This window comes from Marmota monax, unplaced genomic scaffold (genome assembly GCF_021218885.2).
Source record: "Marmota monax isolate L192 unplaced genomic scaffold, Marmota_monax_Labrador192_F-V1.1 WCK01_AAM20220418_F8-fsc00021, whole genome shotgun sequence".
Taxonomy (NCBI): Eukaryota; Metazoa; Chordata; class Mammalia; order Rodentia; family Sciuridae; genus Marmota; species Marmota monax.
The window spans coordinates 1,011,979-1,025,175 of record NW_026695228.1 but is presented as its reverse complement, the minus strand read 5'-3'; the positions used below and the strand labels follow the sequence as shown (position 1 = coordinate 1,025,175).

General features: G+C 35.8%; 1 long non-coding RNA gene across 2 annotated transcripts in view; it reads right to left on the bottom strand.

Annotated features, from left to right (window-relative positions):
• Positions 1-13,197, bottom strand: part of LOC124087552 (uncharacterized) — a 66,403-nt gene that overhangs the window by 17,448 nt on the left and 35,758 nt on the right. The gene's annotated exons all lie outside the window — the stretch shown is intronic.

Below are 13,197 nucleotides of genomic sequence, written 5' to 3'. Positions count from 1 at the left end.
ACACAGCAAAGATCAAAAGAGATCCGGGCGCGGTAGAGCACACTTATAATCCCAGCAGCGTGGGCAGCTGAGGCAGGAGGATCACAAGTTCAAAGCCAGCCTCAGCAAAAGCAAGGCACTAAGCAACTCAGTGAGACCCTGTCTTTAAATAAAAAGCAAAATAGGGCTGAAGATGTGGCTCAGTGGTCGAGTACCCCTGAGCTCAATCACTGGCACCAAAAAAAAAAAAAAAAAAAAGATTAAAAGAGAATCTCTAGCAAATAGATTTAATTTCTAAAATGTAAGATAAAATGAAGAAGCATAATATTAACCCCCCTCTTTTAATGTAAATAAAAGTGTAAAGAAATTAAAACTGATAGTCAATCCACAGAGACAAATAAAAGCAAGTAAAACACAGTAGATTATTTGATATTGACAAATAAATGTAAAAAATTAAGTAGTTTGAAAAATCAAGAAAAAAATATTTAGAAAACACACTCCATCAAAGAAAAACTATCAGACATATCAACGTGGCAGTTTCAGCTGCTATGGACCATCCGCCCATTCCAAACTATCGTAATTCCAGACACGAATGCAAAGAATTGTCTCTGCCTGACACTCTGACAAGCCAGGGAGGTATTGGACCTAAATATTAGCTCTCGAGGCTGAGAGCTTGGATTTTAATGTCTTGGCCCAAATAAGAATCAGGGTGTTGGGAGTGAAGGCAAAAGAAAGATGCCCTCAGAGAACAAGAACCTACTCTTAGGTAGGGGAGGTCTGACTGGAAACTAGACTGTGTCCCCATGGGAGACAAGGAAACTTGCCTTCCAAAAGACATTTTGAAACAGACTCACCCCACAAGCAAGGGTGTGTCAAATTTTATACTTCCTTCCTGGGGTGGAGATTTCAAGCCCAGAAATGAACTTAAGAAAATGAGCTGGGAACTCATAAAGTATCCAAAGCACTGACAGGAATCAATGACACCACTTTGAAAGGATGCTTACAACTCAGGGGCTACTCAGACACATAATACAGTAGCAATAATGGTGGGAAATAGCAAAGCATTCAGGGCATGAACCATCTTGAGGAAGAGACTGAAGACCAAGAAAGAGGAAAATCTACAATCTAAAGTTTTGATGAAAAAATTCTCAATAAAATTCTGTGGGTTTTTTGTTATTTTGTTATTATTGTTTTTGAGGATACTGGGTATCAAACCCAGTTCCCCATGTATGCAAGGGAAGAACTCCAGCACTAATTTGCATCCTAGCCCTAAAATAAAACTATTTGAGCTTGTAATCTAAATGTATTTAAAACTATTAAACACATTTATTAATTCTATAAGTTTTGTGGTGGAGTTTTTTGGAACCTCTAAGTATAGAATCATGTCATCAGCAAATAAGGATAGTTTGAGTTCTTCTTTTCCTATTTGTATCCCTTTAATTTCTTTTGTCTGGCTAGCGTTTCAAGGACTATGTTAAGTAGAAGTGGTGAAAGAGGGAATCCCTATCTTGTTGCAGTTTTTAGAGGGAATGCTTCCAATTTTTCTCCATTTACAATGATGTTGGCCTTGGGTTTAGCATAGATACCTTTTAAATGTTGAGGTATGTTCCTACTATCCCTAGTTTTTCTAGTGTTTCAAACATGAGAGGGTGCTGTCTTTTGTCAAATGCTTTCTTTGCATCAATTGATATAATCATATGATTTTTCTCTTTAAGTTATTGATGTGATGAATTATGTTTATTGATTTCCATATGTTGAACCAACCTTGCATCTTTGGGATGAACCCCACTTGATCATGGTGCACTATTTTTATGTTTTTGTATGCAATTTTCCAGAATTTTATTGAGAATTTTTTCATCAAAGTTCATCAGGGATGTTGGTCTGAAATTTTCTTTCCTTGGTGTGTCTCTGCATGGTTTTGATATCAGGATAATACTAGCTTTATAGAATGAGTTTGGAAGGGTTCCTTCCTTTTCTATTTCATGGAATAATTTGAGAAGTATTGGTATTAACATCCGTGATGAATCCTCTGAAAGAGAAATTAGGAAAACTACTCCATTCACAATAACCTCAAAAAATAAAATAAAATATGTGGCAAACTTAACAAAAGAGGTGAAAGACCTCTACAATGAAAACTACAGAACACTAAAGAAAGAAATTAAAGACCTTAGAAGATGGAAAGATCTCCCATGCTCTTGAATAGAGAAATTAATATTGTCAAAATGGCCATACTACCCAAAGTGCTGTACAGATTCAATGTGATTCCAATTAAAAATCCCAATGTCAATCCTTATAGAAGTATAAAAAGAAATCATGAAATTCATTTGGAAAAATAAGAGACTCAGAATAGCCAAAACAATTCTTAGCAAGAAGAGTAAAGCTGGAGGCATTACAATACCAGAACTTAAACTATACTACACAGCTATAATAATAAAAATGGCATGGTATTGGAACCAAAATAGACATGTACAGAATAGAAGACACAGACAAACCCACATAAATACAGTTATCTCATACTAGACAAAAGTGCCAAAAACATATGTTGAAGAAAAGATAGCCTCTTCAACAAACAGTGCTGGGAGAATTGGGAATCCATGAGCAGCAAAATGAAACTAAACCCCTATTTCTCACCATGCACAAAACTCAAATCAAAATGGATCAAGGACATAGGAATTAGACCAGAGACCCTGTACCTAATAGAAGACAAAGTAGGCCCAAATCTTCATCACTTTGGATTAGGCACCAACTTCCTTAACAAGACTCCTAAAGTGCAAGAAATAAAATCAAGAATTAATAAATGGGATGGACTCAAACTAAAAAGATTCCTTTCAGCAAAAAAAAAAAAAAAAAAATGATCAATGAGAAGAGAACGCCTACATTTTGGGAGCAAAGTTTTGCTACACGCACGTGTCAGAGCACTAATCTCTAGGATATATAAAGAACTCAAAAAACTTAACATACACACACACAAAAAAAAAAAAAAACCAAAACCAACCCAATCAATAAATGGACAAAGGAGCTGAACAGTCACTTCTCAGAGGAAGATATATATTCAATCAACAAATATATAAAAAAATGTTCAACATCTCTAGCAATTAGAGAAATGCAAATCAAGACTACTCTAAGATTTTATCTCATGCCAGTCAGAATGACATTTATCAAGAATACAAACAACAATAAGTGTTGACAAAGTAAGGGGGAAAAGGCACACCCATACATTGCTGGTGGGACTGCAAATTGGTGCACCCAATCTATCTGGAAAGCAGTATGGAGATTCCTTAAAAATCTTGGAATGGAACCACCATTTGATCCAGCTATCCCACTACTCAGTTTATACCCAAAGGACTTATAGTAACATAGACACATCAAAGTTTATAGCAGCTCAATTCACAAGAGCTAAACTGTGGAACCAACCTAGATGCCCTTCAATAGATGAATGGATAAAGAAACTGTGGTATATATATACAATGGAATATTACTCAGCATCAAAAGAGAATAAAATTATGGTATTTGCAAGTAAATGGATGGTGTTGGAGAATATCATGCTAAGTGAAGTAAGCCAATCCCAAAAAACCAAAGGTCAAATGTTTTCTATGAAAAGTGGATGCTGATCCATAATGGGGGGGGGGGGGGACGGGCGGGCATGGGAAAAATGGAGGAACTTTGAGCAAAGGGGAAGGAGGGGTGAGGAGGGGACACGAGGGCAGGAAAGATGGTGGAATGAGATGGACATCATTACCTAAGTTACATATATGACTGCACAGATGGTTGTACATTGTGTACAACCAAAGAAATGAAAAGTTGTGCTGCAATTGGGTACAATGGATCAAATTGCATTCTGTTGTCATATATACCTAATTAAAATAAATTAATCAATTAATAATAAAAACCATTAAAGATATTTCAAATAGAATCAATAATAAATATGTTAATATTTCTTGATTTCCAAGCTGTCCTAGACACTCCTTTGGTAATTTTGAAATATACTCTATTTTTATTTGAAAATGGGTATAGGAAGAAATTATAGACTACAAAGGGCACCAAGGACTTATTAGGGGTAATGGAAATATCCTATAACTGGATTGTATGGGGTTACAAAACTGTATTTTTATCAGAACCCATTAAACTAAATACCTGAAAAGGTAAATTTTACTGTATGTAAAATATACTTCAATGCCTCATGCTAAAAAAGAAAAAAAATGTTTCAATCTCTCTTATTTTGGTTTTTCCACTAATGTAAAAATGAACATTTTCCCATGGAAAAAAATTTTAAAAATTGCAAAGAAATAAACTCACCCCAAAAAATAAAGTTATAGGGAAAAGGTGGGTTTAAATCATAATAGGAATCTTTTTTTTTTAATCAGTTAAGTCTCACCAGATCCCAGGAAGACCAGAAAGGCAGCCTCACATGGGAAACAGCTTCCCTGGGAAGACTCAGTGTCAACTCACAGACACATCTACTTATGAAAAATGTGTAACAGCAATATTAGCATCAACTTAAAACCCTGAAAATAATAACTAAATCCTTAGTAAGGAGGATTATCACTAAAAAGTGAGATTAAAGTTTTAAGTTGTTGAATCATAAAATAAGAAAAATAATTCAAATTCAGACTTTACTGATAATGAGTAATATGCTCTTGGACCAGATGTCACTTCTCTGTTCTCTAGATTCCTTGCTTGTGACAATGAAAGGAATGAACCAAGTGATCCCTTGGGTCCATTCTTGTACTTATGTTCTAAGAGTTTAATGCAATCTGGATTTGGACAAAGAACCACGAGGATATCAAAGTCAAAATTCTAAATTGAAGAAAAATTAGAGACCCGTTAAGTTGAACTGCCATATAAATTGAAGGTGCACAATTTCATAGAGTAGAAAAATCATGTTTTCCTCAGAAAGAAAGCTCTACTTGGAGGGTTTTATTGTAGAAACTAATTTCCCATTGATGCAAACAGAATGCAATATTGTTAATTACAATATTTATGTGAAGTTTAAAAACAATAGCAAAAACAGCTTTATATATCATATCCCATCCCTCTAAAGCTCTGTTTTAATTCTTTAGAAGAGACTATTGACATAGCTGCCTACTTCAACTGGCTCAGGCATAACTCAGAGTCTATTAGAAAAAAAAATTTCAGTAGATCACATAGAACCCAAGGTCGTGATGTACAGCCAAACTCAGAAAGCACTGGAATGGGAACATTAGGGCTTAAAATTACTTTTTCTGATTCTCTAGGGCTGCATTATAGCTCATTATAGCACCAACTGGTACACTCTAATTTAATTCTGACACTAACCACTTACAGTTTGCACAGATCTCGCAAGTGAAGGTCCTTCCCAAGACTACCCTCACTTCTGATGCCATCCAAACATCAGGGTTCCTAAGTCACTTACACATCTGACCCAAGAAACTCAGGAAAATCCTATACCTGTGATCACAGTTTTATTAAAAAGAATACAGGTCAGAGGAAAAGCCAAATAAAGATACACAGAATAAGCTCTTGAAGGGTCCTCCACTGTTCAGAACCTCCACTGAATTTTGGTGTCCAAAATTTTAGATGGGGTTTCATTACGTAAGCATCATTGACTAAATCATTAGCCATGTGATTGAATTCCATCTCTAGTCCTTCTCCTCTCAGTGGTCAAACAAGCTGAAAATTCTAATCTTCTAATCATGTAGTCCATTTTTCTAGTGGCCAGATTCTTGTTATTAAAGGGTCAATCTTGAGTCATTTTGTTAGCATAAACTCAGGGGTGATACAAGAGAACCATGAGTAACAGAAATTCTTTATCATACAATCTAGATCATCTCAGCTTCTCTCTGTGAACTGTTTTATAAATATTCTTTCTCTACACACAGGTATTCCTGGTTGCAAGATGTTCATCCATCATGGGTACCCCATGTGTAAAGCCCCTGCTTGATATGATCTTTCATTTTTAACACCCATCTCCAATATCCCTATTTTAAATCCTTGGGAGAGAAATCCAAACACACCTGTGACCAGAAGGGCAAAATCATATGTTTTAGTCAGATTTTTCAGCACTGTGACCAAAAGACCTGAGAAGAAAAATTAGTGAAGGAAAAGTTCATTTAGGGCTCACAGTTTCAAAGGTGTCAGTCCATAGACAGCTCAATCCATTGCTCTAGGCCCAATTAGGGCATGGTGAAGGAAAGTGCTCAGGACAAAACAGTCAGAAAGCAGAGAAAAAGAGAGAACTCCACACAACAAGAACAACATACAGACCCCAAAGGCACACCCCCAGTGACCGTCCACTTCCAGCCTACCTGCCTATGTTTACCACCCAGTTAATCTATTCAAGTAGATTAGCACACTGATTAGGTTAAAGCTCTCCTAACCCAATCATTTTACCTCTGAACTTTTTTGCATTGTTTCACACAAGAGCTTGTGGGAACACTTTATATATAAACCATAACATCGCAGCATGCTTCAAGATGGACCTGACAAATCTGAGAGAACAGAACCTGGACTTGGCAGGCATCAGATCATGCATCTAAATACAAATTCTATGATTATGAAAATTATAGGTGTGCAAAGTGAGCTTAGGAAACATGAATAAGGATCTACACAAGAAGAACTAAATGTAGTCAGGCCTGGAGACTTGTACCTACCTTTGTATGCTGTTCTTGTAAAATAGATAATAGAAATAGTTCTGTTGAACTTTATGCATGTAGGATGTCATTAAGATTAATACTTGTGGAAGTCAAACCCAAATTGAACATTATTCTTTTTTTGTATGCAAATAGTTCAATTGGTTTTTTTGGAGAATCATTATAACTGAAGAGACTAGTTTGTGGTGAATGGAAAGAAGAGAAATTCCATTTGGAAATATTTACTAGAAACAAAATATGGAGAGCTAATAGAAGAAAGACACATACTACCCACATTTTATGTATTTGAGCTGAAAAGGAAAAAAGAGGTCTCTTCAGTGGCTTGTGAGGGAAGCTAATTAAAGCTAGATTAAGAAAAATGAGAATGTCATAATGATGGAGGGATAACTCATGAACTCTAAATGAAAAAATGCAATCTGGTCTCTAGAAGGAATGGGACCAAAGACTCAAAAGCCTTCAGGACCCCCTGGTAGTTTCCCCTAGTATGTGTTGCGTTCTCTCTCTCTCCCTCTCCCTCTCCTACTCCCCCCAGCATTCCCATCTTGTTTCTCAGGCCCCAAAATTGGCATGTTGGCTACTTCACAACACTGATTTTATTTTTTCTCCATTTGTAAGGACAGACTAAGGAAAATTAGAATTCCTTAGCTCTAGTTCTTCAATTTCAGAAGATGCTATCTGATTGACTCACTCTCTTCTAATCAGCAATGGCCCACGGTACAAGGATCATACAGTGCAAACATGGCTGCTGGTATTTCATTACTGTGGGTCAAGAAAGCAGTTAACAAGTCATTTGTGAGCTGAGAAGGTGCCCAAGAAAGTGGCTCTGATACTTCTCCATTTATTTAGAGGAAAATAGCGTGTGCCCTGGATTAAAGACAATCTAATCCTAGCCACTTGAGAGGCTGAGGCAGGAAGATCACAAGTTCAAGGCCAGCCTTGGCAACTTAGTGAGACTGTGTCTGGAAACAAAATATAAAAAAGGGCTGGCAGTGTAGCTCAGTGGTAGAGCACCCCTGGGTTCATTCCCCAGTACTGAAAAAAAAAAAAAAAAGACAATGCCTAGGTAGCATGTCTAGAAGCTTCACAATGGGTTCCATACATAATTTTTTATAAACTATATGAAAAAATCAATGAAACCTATACTTTCAGATTAACAAAGATCTTTGGGGGAATTAAATAAGCCAAGATGATAGAGATAAAATACCAACAAATGGATTTCAATGAGTGTTAGGAAAAGGTAATCCATTCATGTTAAAGTAATCAAAAAATGTGCTCTTGAATCCACTAAAGAAAATTTCCAATAGATAAAAAAAATACTTGTTATACTTCTATGATCTAAAAGATTAATGGAGAATGTTTATTAATTGGATAACTTCTTTTTTTAATTGATTTAATTTTTAAATACATGACAGCAGAATGCATTAAATTCTTTTTATACATATAGAGCAGATTTTTGCATATCTCTGTATATAAAGTATACTCACACCAATTCATGTCTTCATACATGAATTGAGTCATAGTTGGGTGGGGAGGGGGAGCATGGGAGGAAAAGATGAACTCTAGATAGGGCAGAGGGATGGGAGGGGAAGAGAGGGGGCAGGGGGTTAGCAAGGATGGTGGAATTTGATTAAATAACTTCTAAGTCACAAGTATTAGATACTCATTTACTAATACAACAGAGAGAAGGGAAAAGAGAAAAGGAAACAAAAGCAAAAGAGGAAGGAATAATACATCCTAATAGGTCATAACGACCTCATGAAGTAAGTATTATCAATCCTATTTTTTCATATAAAGAAACTGACTAGAAATTACATAAATGATCCAAGATCACCCATTAGTTAGTGAAAGAAATCAGATTCCAATTCCAGTATGTCTACTTGACTCCAAAGTCTATGTTCTCCACCGCCTGATGACCCTACATTTTTTGAGACTTGCATGAAATTCTCAGTGAAAACACCAGAAAGTATTAAAATGGCTTCATATAAAACCATGGAGGACTGAACTGTTTAATACCACATCAAAGTCTGAAGATGAAACTAACCCATTTGGAGCAGAGTATGAAACATACAAAGATAAAACATGAAGTTTTTCTACTCACGTACTTCATACACCAAAAATGTTACCCTAGGACTGGGGGTGGAGCTCTGTGGTACAGCACCTGCTTAGCATGCACCAGGCTCTGGGTTGGATCCCAAGCACCAAAAACAACAACAACAAAAAAAAAAAAAAAAGAAAATGTTGCCTTGTTTCCTGACTAGAGTATAAAATCTCCAAGAGGAAAATTTTAGGTAAAATGGAAATATGCAAACTCAAAGACAAAAAAGAATGATAAATAAAAAATTGATATATCACATTAGTGAAAAATAATAACCACCTATAGACAAATAATAACAAAAATAGGGAAATTGGGTCGTGTTTGTAATGTATATGACAGTCACTATTCTCATTAGTTAAGAATTCATGTAATAAAATTAAATGTGCCAATAAAAGAAAGGCGCAGGCCTATAAAAGAAGTGCACTTGCCAAATAAACTTATGAAAAACTTATGAAACTTCGTACTAGTTACCCGACTACTTGTCTAACTAATTATGAGTTTTCTCTTTCTTTTTAAATTAAGAAAAAATGTATTTTCTTAAATATTGTAAGGAAGTAAAATGTTACACAATTTCTAATAACATAATTAGTCAATATGTATGAAAAATTCAAACATGTATCTACTCTTTGACCCAAGATCTTCTATGAATGTCTCTTCTAAGACAAAGGTAGACCTCAAAAATTATGAACAATGATTCTATATGACATCTATTAAAATGAAGAACAGAAGTTGAGCCATCCATATATTAAAATTTTAATATTTGCATCCACTAAAAATGTATATTATAACAAAACATGAATGTTCTGAATAATTAAATGAAAATGGCAATTTATGAATTTTTATATTAGCTATACAATTTTACATACAGCTATAAAAACATACATATACATATAAATGAAAGATATATGTATACACACACATTTACTAGATGTATACCAAAATAATAATTGTGGTTCTTTTTGGGGTAGAGGCTACAGATTTTTTTATCTGCATATGTACATTGTCTATTTTTCATTACCTATGACAAACTAAATTGCATTTCTTTTATAATCAGAAAATTATTTTAAAATTAAAATGCAAATTCACCAAAGAAGGAGGCACCGTTTCTAACTATCTCGCCTGTGTGAAGGTTTTCATCCTGTCAGAGGAGATTGCAAAGGTGACAGCACATTTTAGATGGCTGGAGGGAAACTCTAAAGTCTTCACATATTTGCAGAGCCTTTTGAAGTATTATTTCCCAAAGCAAAGCACATTTCTAATAAGAACAATTAGCTTTTGATGATGAGTTTCTAACGAAATAATTAAGACAGTATTCAGAATCTTCAAAAGCAATAACCCAAACAATAAAAACAGTCTAAAACATACAATAAAAAGGATAAAAATACAAAATCAAAACAAAGTCATCTCATTAAAAACACAGGATTACTGTCAGAAATGCCTAGGCGTTCATCAAAAGGACTTATTTTCTTTAATAATAATTTTGATTTAGGATTGTCATGGACAATAAGACCTATTGTGCCCTCTTAATGGTGCCTTCATGATCATGTCAGGGTATCTCTAGGAGTGCTTATTTAGTCATCTGCTAAGAAGAATGTGATGGCTGAGAGGAAATATTCAAAAGAAATAAACCATATAGACTATATGCTTACCCTTAAAAAAGATGTATGTCTTTGTTTCCCATAAACATCGTACCAACTTGTGCAGGTTTAAGCAGATCCTGGCCCCTCTCCTCCTGTTCTTCTCTCCTTCCTGAATAGTTCTCCTACCTGGTGCCAAAGTGGCCAAAATATATCGCAACTGAGTCATTCCTTGGGGCCCTGAAGATTATTTACCTTATCAAAAGTCATTATTGCAAAATGATTCATTAATGAAGAGCAAATACTCTCTGATCCAAATTCAGCTTGGTCCTTGATTAGTGGCAGTCATCTGAGAGTACGAAAGAGGATATTGTGAGGAGATTGCATACCCGGGACATTTTAAGAGGGTGTATGGAAGCAAAAGGCAAAGCAAAAGAATCACAAAAGCAAGTACTGTTCATCAACTATGTATCTGTGCACAGAAATGGCACAAATAATCAAACTTGGAAAAAATGATGTTTTTAAATTCAAGGAAGTATCCACTTCATTTCCTCCTATTAAGGAATAATAGAAAGTAAACCACTCACTCCCTGAGATGTGCTGCTTCCTCTCATCCTCACATGGTGGGTCTCTTGGTGATATCTCTGTGCTTTGATTTCAGACTCAGAGTTGAAATAGTGAACAACTGGCATTATAAATACCTTATATAAACCATGATCCTCCTGTCAAATCAGTTTTGAATGGTATTTGCTGATAATTGGCTAGTCTGCCAAATTTAGAGTTATGGATACTGAATTTCTCTGGGCAAAATCAATGCAAAGTGTCAGCATCAATAGCCATTGTTTTCTTTTATAGACTGAATGTTTGTATTCCTACGTGATTCTTGGGTTGAATCCCTACTCACCAATGTGATGGTATTAAGATGTGGGGTCTTTGGAAGGAAATTAGGGTTAGATGAGGGGTTTTTAAATTAATTTTTGTTATTTATATATAACAGTTGAATGCATTACAATTCTTATTACACACATAGAACACAAATTTTTCATATCTCTGGTTGTATACAAAGTAGAGTCACACCAATTCGTGTCTTCATACATGTACTTTGGATAATAATGTCCATCACATTCCACCATCATTTCTAACCCCATGCCCTCTCCCTTCCCTTCCCACCCCTCTGTCCTATTTAGAGTTCATCTATTCCTTCCATGTTCCCCCTCCCTACCCTACTATGAATCAGCCTCCTTATATCAGAGAAAACATTTGGCATATGGTTTGGGGGGATTGGCTAACTTCACTTAGCATTATATTCTCTAACTCCATTTTATTTACCTGAAAATGCCATGATTTTATTCTCTTTTATTGCTGAGTAATATTCCATTGTGTATATATGCCACAGTTTTTTTTTTATCCATTCATCTATTGAAGGGCATCTAGGTTGGTTCCACTGTTTAGCTATTGTGAATGATGAGGTTTTAAGAATGAAATCCCAGAATAAGATTAGTATCCTTTTAAGAAAAGAAATACCAGTGCTTCCCGGATCTACTATGTGGGAATACAGCTGCAAGCAGCCAAATCAACAGACAGATGACAACTGTGAGAAAGAAAGTAGGTGCTCACTAAGGACTGAAGCTGCCAGCACCTTGATCGTGAACTTCTCAGCTTCCTGAATTGTGAAACATGTGTCTGTTATTTTAGTCACCCAGCCTATGGAATTTTGTTATAACATCCCAAGTTGACTAAGATAGAAATTGGTACAGAGAAGTGAAGTGCTGCTATAACAAATATCTAAAAATATGGATCATGGTAATGGGTAGACACTGGAATTGTTTTGAGGTGAATGCTGGAAAAGCCAGGCTTACTTGTTAAGGTATTGCCAAAGCCCACTCTGTTAAGGAAATAGAAAGAAAATCTAACTGGAGAGAAATTCTCCATCTTTACTTAGAGAATACATAAATAATCATGGAAAAAAAGGTGGATAGGAATATGAATGGTGAAGTTCATTCCGGTAAGGTCTCAGATGGAAATGAGGAACGTTTTGTTGATAGTAAGAATCCTTATTAGAAAAGAGCCAAGAATTTGACTGAATTGTGTTCGTGTTCTAGTGTTTTTTGAAAGGTAGAACTTACAAAGGATGAAATAGAATATTTAGCTGAGGATATTTCCAAGTAAAAGGGTTGAAGGACTGTTTGGATTCATTCTGACTGCTTATAATAAAATGCAAAAGGAGACTTCAAGACAGAATTAGTTAAAAAAAAAAGGAATCAGAACTTAAAGATCTGAAAAATGCTCAGCCTCTCTATAAGGCAAAAAAGATAAGAGTGTTCAGAAGAGAAGAGCAAGGATATGACTGACCAATCATTTGGAAAGGAGATTACTGTATGAACTGCAGACCTAATCTAAACAGAAGCCAGGAGTAGAGATGGGATTACATCAGCAGGAATGCTATCAACTGGGACTAAAGAAAACGTAAAAATGGAACACTATGAGGAAAAAATCTGAACAGATGTTATTCCTCATGAAACAAGAGTCTTCTCTTCACTTGTGAGAATATAGCAAGAAGGTTGCTGTCTACATACCAAGAACCAAACCTACTGGCACACTGGTCTTGTCATTTTGGTTTCGCATCATGGAAAGTGCAATGAAACATCATGCTATGGCAGATACAGAGTTTTGCCACTCAGATCATGCTTCAACAAAGGACTTGCCCAACTGGGGAGAGTGCAACCACTAGGCAGCCTCAGCTGCCAATCCTTCATAGTCTTATCTGCAGAGGGCCACCTGAGTCCCCAGAGCAGCCCAACCAAGTGGCTGAGCCGAGTGGCTGTAAGGCTAGATGGGAAATGGGAGGGAGGAGTAGTGTTTTAGTGAGGTTTTTCACTGTGTGACAAAAAGAACTGACAAGAACAATTTTAGAAGG